Source organism: Hibiscus syriacus, unplaced genomic scaffold (assembly GCF_006381635.1).
Source record: "Hibiscus syriacus cultivar Baekdansim isolate YM2019G1 unplaced genomic scaffold, ASM638163v2 tig00111835_pilon, whole genome shotgun sequence".
In the NCBI taxonomy this organism is placed as follows: domain Eukaryota; kingdom Viridiplantae; phylum Streptophyta; class Magnoliopsida; order Malvales; family Malvaceae; genus Hibiscus; species Hibiscus syriacus.
The window spans coordinates 1059008-1072190 of NW_024063193.1; the positions used below are offsets into that span (position 1 = coordinate 1059008).

General features: G+C 34.5%; 1 pseudogene; it reads right to left on the bottom strand.

Moving 5' to 3' along the window:
• Positions 1 to 303: 303 nt before the first annotated feature.
• Positions 304 to 1505, bottom strand: LOC120171706 (annotated as a pseudogene).
• Between the last annotated feature and the right edge of the window lie 11678 nt (positions 1506 to 13183).

Consider the following 13183-nt stretch of genomic DNA (forward strand, 5'->3'; position numbering starts at 1 on the left):
TTGGTGCATGTGAGAACAGCCGGTGGTGGCAATAGAAATAGGCGGCGATAGCAATATCATATCCCTAGGGTTAGGGTTCAGAAACCTTAGGGAGTCGGATCAGATCCTGGGTCGGGTCGGATCCGGGACACGAATTTGGGTTTGAATCGGGTGATAGTTGGGTTATTCGGGTTTGGGGATAGTTGGGTTGTTGAGTGATGGGTCACCCAGGTAGGCGTGCTGGCATTTGCTTTAGGCCTCTGGGGTGATCTTGGTTCTGATTTTGGGCTCCCAGTTGGTGTTAGGCTTGTAATGGTCTTTGGTTTAGGCCTGCAACAACAAATATGTAATTAATAAATTAATAATAATAATAATAATAATAATAATAATAATAATAATAATAAAATAATATTTTTTAGATTCGGACAAAAATAGATGTCTAAAGGTGGCACTCCACTTAGCAATATATAGAGTATAACTCCTGCAGTTCATGCATCTGCTTCTGGTCCATAATGCTTGAGAAATACTTCAGGAGCAACATAATATGGGCTTCCAACCACATCTGTAAAAACTTGGCCTAACATAGTAAACCACACATTATGTCAATCAACCTGATTCAAGAACAAATCGATTTCAGCATATTCTAAAGGGGTCCAAATTACCAAATTACTATGTGGCTCACTAAAATAAGAAATTTTCTCTCTTCAATTGTTACAAATGTGTGCTTCGTTGGCACCCTTTAATAGGCATTCATAACATAAACCCGATAAGGTAGTAGGCATAAAGTTTAAATGATATGGATTGGGTTTAAACAAGATCAATTAATTGACCTACTAAACGAGGAACACATAGTGGATTGAATGTCAAAAATTTATTCTCCATTAGCTACTCGGTGTATGCTCCAGCCTCAAGATACTTATGTTACAACATTTAGTTCCTTACCTGGTTTAAAGAAGACAGATAGTCCAAAGTCAATGGCCTTGAGAGAGAAATCATCATCTTTGTTAACCAACAAGAAATTCTCAGACTTCAAATCTCTATGCATAACCCAAGCGAATGACAAGCCTCGACGACCCCAACAACGATCGTAGTCAATTCAGCCGCCTTCCTCTCAGAGAAATTCCCTCTCTGGATAATGCGGTCAAACAATTCACCACTAGAGCAAAGCTCCATCACGATATGCACATACAAAGTATCCTCATATGCATCTTTAATCGTCACAATGTTCTTATGCATACTCGACGCCCGTGGAGATCACGGTACACAGGTAAGTAGTGCCAAACTGTCCTTGTCCTAGCTTACGACCCAAAGTGTAAAGGTCACGGATGTTGGGAGTCTTGTGACCCAAAACATAGTAAGCCTGTTGATTGATACCGCGTCTCATGTTGCCATTGTCTTTCTTGTTGGAGGGGCTAACAACATGCAAATTGGGTCCTTTTTGGTGGTTTCTTTGGAGAATTCTTGGGCAATAAGTTGTTTAGAGTTAACAGTGGAAGGGGAATAATCGGTGGAATTCGATCGATCGGAAGAAGTCTTGGTGGCGGTGCGGTTCAAAGAATAAAGCTTCCCCTTGAAAGATCCACAACACGTATTGCCCATGGAACAATCAATATTCCCCCCACAACACTATTTTCCTCATACAATTGTATCTTATCAATCAGTTCACAAACTTTGAAGTTTTTCCCGGAAATTTTCAAGCAAAACCCAGAAATCTAAGCATAAAAAAACCCATATCAGATCAGAGCATCAAAATTAGAAAGAAAAAGGCATAAAATATTCACTGATTTGTAATACACCAAAAAAGGTAAGTAAAGTTGTCAACAACAGCCCGATAAATAATATTATATTATTATTATTATTAACTAATTTTTATTCTATGTTTACAGATCAATTATAACAGCCTAAAATTAGGTCCCAATTACATCATACCCAAACCAAGTGCAATCAGCTGAACCAGATACAACAAACAAACTGGAGCGCAACCACCCAGCCCAGATGAGACCCAAGCCGGCTAGGGTTTGTCACCCTTAGCCTAGTGCCGCCAAGAAACACAACCGTCGGATCTGGACCCATCCAATGGTCCAGATCAAAAGCTGATTAGGTTTTTACCCTAACCCATCTCAGTCGCACTCTCTCATCTGTCGGATCTAGACCCATCCAACGGTCTAGATCGGGTCCTCTACCGCCGCCCATCTCCACTAGTCGGCTACCACTGTTGTTGCCACCAACCGAGACCCTGCAAGTCCACAACTAAATCTACATGCAAAATCTATTTTTTGTAATGATTTCATAGAGGAAAAATGATATAAAAAAACATATAAACACGGTCTTATAAAGACCCAAAAAAACATGTAACTAGGGTCGACCCCTTTGATTTCGAAAGCACTACAAGGAAAAATTTTGAAACATTTGAAAGGTATCCTTTTTTATTTTCATTTCTTACGTGCTCAAAATAAGAAAAAATAACAAATAAACAGCCACCTTGCATGTAAGAATAGAATAGAGAGAAGAGTAGATCGAATGTTTACCTGAGTCTTCACGGTGGCCAGAGGCCCAAAAGCTGAACGGTCGGCCTCTTTCGGGGGGCTTTTTGGGTTTGTTTAGGATAGTTTTAGCCTAGGTTGTAGGTCTAGGGTTGTAGTCTAGGCTTTGGGTTCATTTTGGGTGAGTTTGGGAGATCCGACCACCGTGAGCGGCGGCCGGACAACGACCGTACAACGGCTGGGAACAGTTTGGGACGGTCGGCAGTGGGCCAGCCGAAGCTTTTGAGAAAAAAAGAAGATTTTTTAGAAGCTCGGATAAAATGAAAAAATAAGGCTTTTAAATTGTATTTATAGGGTAAGTTAGGGGAAATTGCGCTTAGGTCCCCCTAACTTACACGCATTTTTACAGTGGTCCTATGAGGGACCCATTTCATAATTTAATCATTTATATTTATTCTTTGTAATTTTTGGTTTATTTTCTGTTTAATCCCCCTAGTTTAGCCGTGTTTTTATATGTTAGTCACCTGTAGGGACTGTTTTTGTGATTTATCCATTTTATGCATGTTATATATTTTTAGGGTTATTGACCGTATAGTCCCTGTATGTTTAGCGTGTTTTGTATTTTGGTCATGTGTAGTGATTGTTTAATTTTTAAAAATATATAGGTACTGATTTAGTAATATAACCTTTTTATTCGAATATGTATATTTTAGGCTAAAATAAATTTAATATTTATGAAATAACCCGAATATGTTTTTATTTTATTTTCTTTTTTCATGCAATTTTAATTTATTTTAATTTAGCCCTACATTTTATTTATTTTCATATTTTGTAATTTTAGCACTTAATATTGAAAATACCCATTTTAGTCACTTGTATACTTTATTTTATTTTAATTTTGGCATGATGGTTTCATTGTTTATGTTTTGGTCCTATTTTTATTTTAATTTTTTCATGTTGATTGCATGTTACTCCATTTTAGTTCTTAATTAATTTTGCATGTTACCCTCATAAGCATCAATTGACTCGAATCGAAATAAATTGACTAAGGGTAATATACAATCATTTTATTATTGTCGTAAAATGACTGTCTTGACGTATAAGAAAATTACTTTCGATAATTTTAAAATGAAAGTCTATCCCATTTAGTGACATCAATTAAATCGATTTCATTTTTAAAATTCGAGGATTAAGAAAAAGACCATTTCTTTTAATTAAATTCATCGAGAAAAGACTGTTAGATCGAATGTAAGGTCTTGTCTCGAGATATATAATTAATTGAACATCCTTATTCTTATTAAATATTGGTAAAATAAATAAATAATTTTACTTGCTTGATATGCGATTTTTATTCTCTTTATTTTTGCATGTGTTTTCCAAATAGGTTTTCAAAATAAAAACATTTGAATCGATATTGAGAATAATAATATCTTTTCATTTCGGTCGGAGAAATAAATGACCGCTTTAATGCATGAGAGGTCATTTATTCTCGATTGGAAATAATTTGATATTGTCGTTTTCTCTCGAATTAATACCAATTTTAAGAAAAAATAATAATATTTCTTTATTTCAATTGGGGAATTAAATGAGTATTTTATTGCACGAAAGATAATTTATTCTCGATTGGAAATCATTAGATATTATCATTTTCAATTGAAGCGATATTGAAATTTAAGATGAAATAGTAATATCTCTTTATTTCAATTGGGGTAATAAATGATTGTTTTAACGCAAAAAATATCATTTATTCTCGATTAGAAATAATTAGATATTATCATTTTCACTCTTAAAATTATTTCGGGTGTTGTTATTTTGAATTAATAATGAACTTTAGAATAGAATTTTAATATTTCTTTATTTCGATTAGAGTAAGAATCGATTGCTTTAAGGTATGAGAGTTTGATTCTTCTCGACATGAAATAATTAAATATTATCGTGTCCGTCCAAAAATTCAGAGAAAATTATTTTTAGGGGATCTTAAATTAAATTAGAATCGAACTCATAAATTTCATTGCAAAGACAATTAATTAATCAACTAGGTACTGATTTAGGGCGTTGTGGGGGTGCTAATCCTTCCCCACATTTAACCCACTCCCAAACTCAAATTTTGGTAACGCAGACCTCAAGGTTTTCATTTTAATTAAAGTTAATATTTTATTAAAATGGAAAATACGTTTTTAGGTGTCCAATCACACCCTAATCAAGGATTGGTGAAGACTCCTCGAACCACATTTTTCATCAACCGGTTACCAAAAATTATTTCGAAGCGAGACCCCTTTTCCCCTTCCAAAAAAACCATTTCGACAGGTTGGCGACTCCACTAGGACGTTTTTTAGAGAGTAATGTCATTAGTTAACTAATTAATTTTCTTTTAAAATAAAAATTACCAGTTCTCTCTAATTTGATTTTTGATCCCTTGTGTGGTTTGAATAAAATTTTCAGTTATAATTTAATTAACCATTAAATAGTTATACTGATCTGTTTGCTAATGTTTTCAGAGTAAATAAATGTTCAGGATTTTGAGTTTTATGTTCAGTGTTGTTTGCTTTGTTTTCACTTTTCCTCACACACTGCACATCCACATTTGCATAACATGAGCTACAACCATGCTTTGTCTTATTTACGTTGGAGTGAGAAACTACTTCAGCGTGTGGTTTTCACCTCCGTATATGATAGTGAATTGCTCCTAGGGCTCACGTCTTATCGTCTTGGTGATTGTTTTCACCTCCGTACGGACATAAGGAGATGTGTACCCTCAAATTAAAATCGATCCGAAAGCCTGTGATGGGTCAGAATTGAAGGGTTTGGTAGCCCAATGGGGCACAAACAAGGACAATATGAGGACCTTTTACTTTAGAACTGAACACAACATGTAGTAAACTTAGAACCCATATAAAGCCTTACCCAGTTCATAAGAGTCTCGTGAGGAGAGTACACAAGGAAAGGCCTATTTGAGCCTTTTAATTGTTGTAGTATAATTTTTTAAATGTGTGGGAACTAGAGATCATGCTATTTGGTTTAATATTTTGAATAAATATGCGAACTAGATGGCATGAGGTTAGGATTTTCTATAAACGAAGCATGTGGGTAGAAATCTTGTTTGGATAGGATCTACTAAAGCATGATTGGGTAGCTAACATGTGGGGTAGGTTTTTATAAACAAATTATATTATATCTGATTGAATTCATAATTATTGATCAATTTTCTCTTGTCATTTTGTTTTATTTTGTTACCATTTTGCATTGCATTATTCATTCCATGGTGTTGATCTTTAACCGATGTCCATATAGAAGGTTAGTAATATGGAATAAAGGATTCAAAAAGAGGTAGGAAACAATGCAGATTTTATGAGATGGTCTGAGCAGTCCCAACTAACAAATAAAGGCCTTTTACAGACTAGGTCAGATCTGATTGGGTACACACACACCAATGACCGTCAAAATGACCTGATCACTAACTACCTGCAGCATGCTCAAGGAGTGGCTCAGTACTTGGTTGACTTATCACATTATGCTAATGTTGTAAGCGAATGATTGGAACCCGAGACTTAAGAAGCTCATAGGATTTTAGATTTATTGGGGAACATGCAACAATTAAGAGAGATAGCTTAGATTTATCTGTGATATGTTTAAGCCTTGTAACCGAACTTCATTTCTAATATAAAAAGTTGTTCTAAGGAATCATTCCAGAATCAACCCCTTGTATTGCATTTACATTGCATTTACCTTTTCGCATTGTAATTTATTCATTAATAGTCATATTTTTCATATTCATTAACAAAATACCAATATTAATAAAAAGGATAATGTGGAAGAGTTTCTGAGAGCCAATTGAAGTTACCTGGGGCATGGTTCTAGAAAGATCCAAAGCAATGAATGAAATATTAACACGTGTTAGTAGGATCGAGAGAATCTAGGAGCAACTCGTAAAGACCCAACAAGAAATGATTGATGAAGTAAGAAAATTCCAAGTTTTGTCCAACGAACATATGTCCAAGTTGATGAGCATGATGAATACAGTAATGTATGGGGCGAATTCGTTAGAGGACCCTGTTATGCTAGAAAAGATAAAGACTTCGAGTGAGAATATGAATGTTAGTGGTGCAGCCAATGCGATGACAGCAAGTGATCAAGAACCTGTTGGGGAATGTGTTAATCCAAGTCAGCTTCAGAAATTAGATATGATTCCAGAAAATGTGACAAAGATCATACTGGGAGAAGAAAAAATTGAGGGTGAAACTTCTAACACGAAAGTTGAACCTAACTCAAAGAAGAGAGTCACAGAGGAAGTTCAAATGTCAGTAAAAAAGGATAAAAACATAAAGAAAAACAATAAGGTGCCTCTTGTTCCGATTCCAGGGGTCATATGCAGGTTTGTTACCCTTTCTCTTCTAAAGTGTCATCCTAACGCCTATTCCTCCAAGGCCTAATACTTATTTACATCTAGATTGTCAAGGTTTCAAAAATTAATACGCCTGTTATTCCAGAGAGTTTAGCCACTCTACGAAAAATTGTGTAGTCGTGAGATTAAAAGTTCAAAACCTCATCATGGAAGGGTTGTTATGCTTTGAAGATGGAAAGCCTAAGCTCCCCGGAATCTCAAAAATTGTCGATGAAGAGAGATATGCAAACCAATGTCTTTCACAAGACGTTAGTCAAAAGTTAAACCTTCAAAATGAACATCTCGATGATCAGTCACAAGGTCTTTAAGATGGTCATAATAATGAAAATGATAAAGTGAGGTCAAAAGAGCTTCTACTCAATCTTTTTTAATTTCCGTATATCAAGTTATATCTCAAGTTGCTCTAAGCCCAACTGATTGCTCTACTTCTGGCTAAGCCTCTGCTGCCCCCTTATCCGAGTTGGAATAATGAGAAAGTTTCTTATAAATATCGTACTGGAGCCCAATGATACTCCATCGAGAATTGCAACAACTTCAAGCGACAAGTCCGAGATCTTTTGGTTTATAGAGTTATAGAGGTAAATGTTAACAATCAGTCTGTTTCGGTCAAATAATTGGGAGTCATCCCCTAGAATGAAGTTGATGAGGTCAAAACAAATAAAGTGCATATGGAAGAGGATATAAAAAAAGAAAAGAACAAAATCAAGGAAAACGAGGTATGTGAGGCATAGATAAAGGATTCAACTCTATGACGCTAAAAAAGGATAAAGAAATGGGAAATGATAAGAAGAAAATTAAAATAGAGGTAATCTGAGACTGGCTACAAAAATGTCTTGGAAAAATACGACCCTCAAGGTTTTTCAAGTGCCCATTTATTACTTGTTATTTCCTTTAATCAAGAGGAAATACCTAACTCCAAGGCCTTTAAGAGTGAAGACTAGCTCATCTGCTTATGGTTATGACCCGAATAGTGCTTACGATTTTCATCTGGGGGCATTGGGCCATCACACTGACAAGTCATACCATTGATGGAAAAGATAGAAAAACTCGTTAACAAATGAGTCCAGACAAGAGAAATGATCGAGAAATGGGGAGAAAGTGAGCGTAAAGACCTTAATCCAATTGGACACCCACCATTCTAATGAAATAAGGCATTCTAGCTGAACAAGTGAAGGTCGTTCTCCACTGCAATCGCACTTTATGTTTGCAACATCTTGTTTGAACTTGCTTTTTGTACCTTCTCAGCTTTCTTTTTTGTAAGGATATTTTAAATGAATTTATGCTACTTTAAAGATGGTTAGCATTGAATCAAATTTTCAATCTTGAAATTCCTTGAATATCAACTGAATTAAAAACTCTTTAAATTATTAGAATTATGAATCTTTGACAAAGTGACAAGACTGAACCCTAATAAAACAAGGACCCTTGACTTTACCTCAAAAGATACACTCAAACACATACCCTTCTCCTGTAGGGATAAAACTAGCCTTCTTTCCGCATGAAGAGACAATTAAAGGCTTGACATTCAAGTATGTAAGGAGTTGAACAAAATGGGTCTTCTTGCATATAAGATTGCAAAGTTGATTGGTTTCTACTTTTGTTGATGACATTCAATGATGATCATGATCTTCACATATGGAATAGTCGAGTAGGTGAATATAGTTTAGGTCAGTTGCTTGGAAATTGAACTTTAAGGATGATATTTTCTGACTTTCAACAACACTTGGACTATAACATGTTTTCTTGACAAGCTTAAGAAATTGAATCCGTATACCCATAATGTAATTATATATGTATACAATAAAGCTTGAGCAATCCATCTAGAGCTATTGGTTAAACACCCCGACTTTATGGATAAATTTTACTATATATATACAATAAAGCTGAATTCAGCTAGCCTAACAATGGAAAATTAAATCAAATTTAACTAAATAAGGAGTTTCGGTAAATAAGGACTAAGGGAGTTAAGAAACACTTGTTATAGTCAATTTCACACAAGCACTCAGAAATTTCATTTTTAGACTAATATTTCTGTACTGCCTTTATTAGAGGAGTCTACAAAGCTTGAACAAATGGAAGAATTCAGAGAAATGAAATGGAAGTGTTCCAAAAGTCTAGAAATTGAATATGGTAGTTGCTTCATTTTGTCCGCATCCACTTAATATGTCAAGCCAAGAAAGAAGGTCGTGTCACAAGGTTCACATAGGCGTATACACAAATGAGGATGTCTCAATGGATGAACCTTAGAAAATAGGATGCCAACGTGAAGCCAACCCGTCAATTATGACACTTGTCAAAGAGCTATAAATTTGAAAATATTAAAGAACTGTTGATTCTTTTGATATTAAGTGAACTCATGTTTATGATTTGCTTCAATTGTGAGCCTGAATTAAGGGGCAATACTTTAAAAAATTCTTTCATTCTTTGATTTCTAAAATAAAATAGAGGAGAAAACATTTTCAAATAGGACAGTCTCAAATGCAAAAGGTTCTTGAAGCAGGTGAGGTACATTCTGCCTCTATTGGAGAAAAGTAATAAGTGATGCCAGAATATTGAAGCATTCCACAATCTTGAAAGAAAATGGTCCGAGAGATCAGAATGACTGGAGGATAAAACTTGTAACACTTCTTCATGACGTTGTTGGTAACCCATCGAGAAGTAGATGACCACCTTATTTGAAAGGGGTACATATCCCAGTTCATGGCAGAATGCAAGAGTGCGACCAGTCAAGGATTAATTTTGGCACCCAAGTAGGGAGGAGCCATGAAAGTACACACTTTGGGGCATGATTATGTTGAGATAACAAAATTCATACCAAGAAGACCTTGAGAATGAGTCTCACGACTTGGAGTGTCAAGGGCATACCATGAATATGAGCAGAGCTTACCTTGTAAAGACAATCAGTCAAGCATCAACTAATTGTAGAGTTCTAGAAAAACAACTCTGACATCGCAATTAAGTCAAGGATAAAAAAGGGCATCAGGGTCGTATTTCTGACCGTGGAAAAAATTCAAGAAATAAAATATTTCTTCTAAGACTAACGCAGATAAAAGGTAAAAAAGAGGCTCTTAAAAGTTGTAAGCTTGAAATCATAAGTTGCTATATTGATATCTGAGTAAACCCTATAGAGGGGTGATCAAGTAGAAGAATACCTAGTTCCCCACGTTGGAGTCAAATGAAAATTGAATCAAGATTTATGCATGCATAAGAGCATCATTGGCATAAAAGAAAATGCATTACATTACATTCGCATTTCACACATAAACATATGGTTTTTACAGATCTTCCAATGAAAAGAGAAGATTCATGATATCAAAATCCCAACAGATGAAAGCTAGAATTCAATCCTCAAATGAAAAGAAATCATGTTTAGAGAGGCATACTCCTATATTCGGTGGTTGCGAGACAAATTTCCACAAGAAAAATCGATTTTCAAAGATTATCTTAAAATCCAAATCTTCAAGTATGATTTTTCAAATTTTCAAATATACTAACAAGTAGTAATGTTTAATTTTTAGTTTTGATATTTTCGTAGACAAGAGAATTGAATCGAACTCGATTCAATCTTCCCTGTAGAATAGTGGAATGAATCAACATCTCCATATCTGATTTTCCCTCAGAAAGAAGTGGAATAGATCCATCTCTTTCAAGATTTGATATTCCCTGAGTAACAGTTGAACAAGTCTGCCTCGATTCAATCTTCCTTAACTGATAGTGGAATGAATCAACGTCCCCATATCTGATTTTCCCTCAAGAAGAAGCGGAACATATCCCTCTTTTCAAAATTTAATATTCCTTGAGTGGCAGTGGAACAAGTCTGCCTCTATTCAATCTTCCCTGAGCGAAGTGGAATGAATCAACGTCCCCAGATCTGATTTTCCCTAAAAAAGAAGTGGAACAAATCCCTCTCTTTCAAGATTTGATATTCCCTGAGTGACAGAGGAACAAGTCTTCCTTGATTCAATCTTCCTTGAGTGACAGTGGAATGAATCAACGTCTCAGATATGATCTTTTCTCCAGAAGAAGCGAAACAGATCCATCTCTTTCAAGATTTGATATTCTCTAAGTGACAGTGGAACAAGTCTACCTCGATTCAATCTTCCCTGAGTGAAAGTGGAATGAATCAACGTCCCCATATCTAATATTCCCTCCAGAAGAAGCGGAATAGATCCTTCTCTTTCAAGATTTAATATTCCCTGAGTAACAGTGGAATAAGTCTTCCTCGATTCAATCTTCCTTGAGTGACAGTGGAATGGGTTAACGTTGTAACATCCATCTCCCATATACCTTTCTGTGCACGAGATATAGATGTCACATCACTTTTTAAAACTTTTTTTCATTTGAAAACCCATAAAATTTCGTTTCAAAATTTAAATTAAAACATTTCATCACAATTATAAAACAGTCATCGAAATATACTACCAAATTTCCACTTTATAAACATTCCAGAGATTTTTTCTTTAAATTTGATTACATGCCAGCAATTGTTCAAAAATAAACATTATTATTCTACCGTTACTGATGAGAGTCAACATTAACATATGAAAGTTGATGCTACTGCTACACTCCTTACGCAACTAATCTGTGTCTTTACCTACGCGTGAAATAACACACATTAAGTATTTAATTAGTAAGACATAATACTTTAAAGATATTACAATTATATGACAATATCTTATGAATACTGAATGAAACATTTAATTGCATCATTCATAAGGATCAATTAAGCCATTCTCAGTTAAATCATAATTCTTTCATACCATCATGGAAATTATTCCTAGTATGTCAATTATACCTATTCTTATGTATCTTTTTCCCCATTATTCTTTATTTTCCTTTTGTATATTTAATGTGAAAGTACTACCCATATATCACACCAAGGTGCCAATTGATCATGTATATTTTATAATCATTATAGAAGCACCTTAAATACTATTAACACACCGTTTTGTATTTTGATTTCGGTATCCTTTCATGCCCATTATGTTCTGTTTATGTTTTTCATTTATAACATCTATTCATACTAGTTATACAATGTTGAACAATATATATATATATATATATATATATATATATTATATATCATCCCTTCATATCACTTATGTACCATTCATATCACAATACATTAAAATTCCTTTATTCTTTTACCCAAAGGTATTTAGCCTTTCATCTAACTTTCATATTTGACATTTTTTTGTAAAATGTACAACTAATTATTCTTTTATTCAACAGTGTTTAACCGTTCATCTAACTGGCATAATTGACACCTTTCTATCAAATGCATAGTTAGACAATTATTCTTTTACTCAACGGTACTTAAACATTCATCTAACTGGCATAATTGGCACATTTCTTCAAATGCACAGTTAAGCCATTATTCTTTTACTCAACGGTACTTAATCGTTCATCTAACTAGCATAATTGACACATTTCTGTCAAATGCACAACTAGGCCATTATTCTTTTACTCAACGGTACTTAATCGTTCATCTAACTGGCATAATTGACACATTTCTGTCAAATGCATAGCTAGGCCATTATTCTTTTACTCAACGGTACTTAACCATTCATCTAACTGGCATAATTGACACATTTCTGTCATTGCACAGTTAGGCCTCAAAGGCACTTAGCCTTTCATCTAACTGGCATAAATGACACCTTTCTGTCAAATGCACAGTTAGGCCTCAAAGGCACTTATCATTTCATCTAACTGTCATAAATGACACATTTCTGTTAAATGCACAATTAGGCCTCAAAGGCACTTAGCCTTTCATCTAACTGACATAAATGACACATTTATGTCAAATGCACAGTTAGGCCTCAAATCTTTTAACTTTAGAAGAATTTCTACTTTAATAATTGTTTATAAAATCAATGAACTTTCTCAACTCATTATAAACTCTATAGTTTACATTGGTAGTGCAAATACGTCATTTCTTAACCCTTACTATAATTTACGTGAGTTGCATAATCAATACAAACACGGAAATTCACCTACTTATTATGAACTTCTTATATTCGTACATATATTTCCCATATAAAAATTCTTACACTTGGTATGAATTTCTTATCTTTTTACACACAAAGTGCCCAATAAGGAAATTCATACACTTAGTATGAATTTCTTCTCTTTTTGCACACAAAGTGCCCAATACGAAAATTCACACACTTAGTATGAATTCCTTAATTTTGCACACTTAGTGCCATTTGGTAATCACCATACTTACATTAATAATTCATCTAACTATGACTACTGTAACATATATGTACATAATTAAATGTACTCACCTGGATTGTCTCGCTATTATACCCAAATTGTA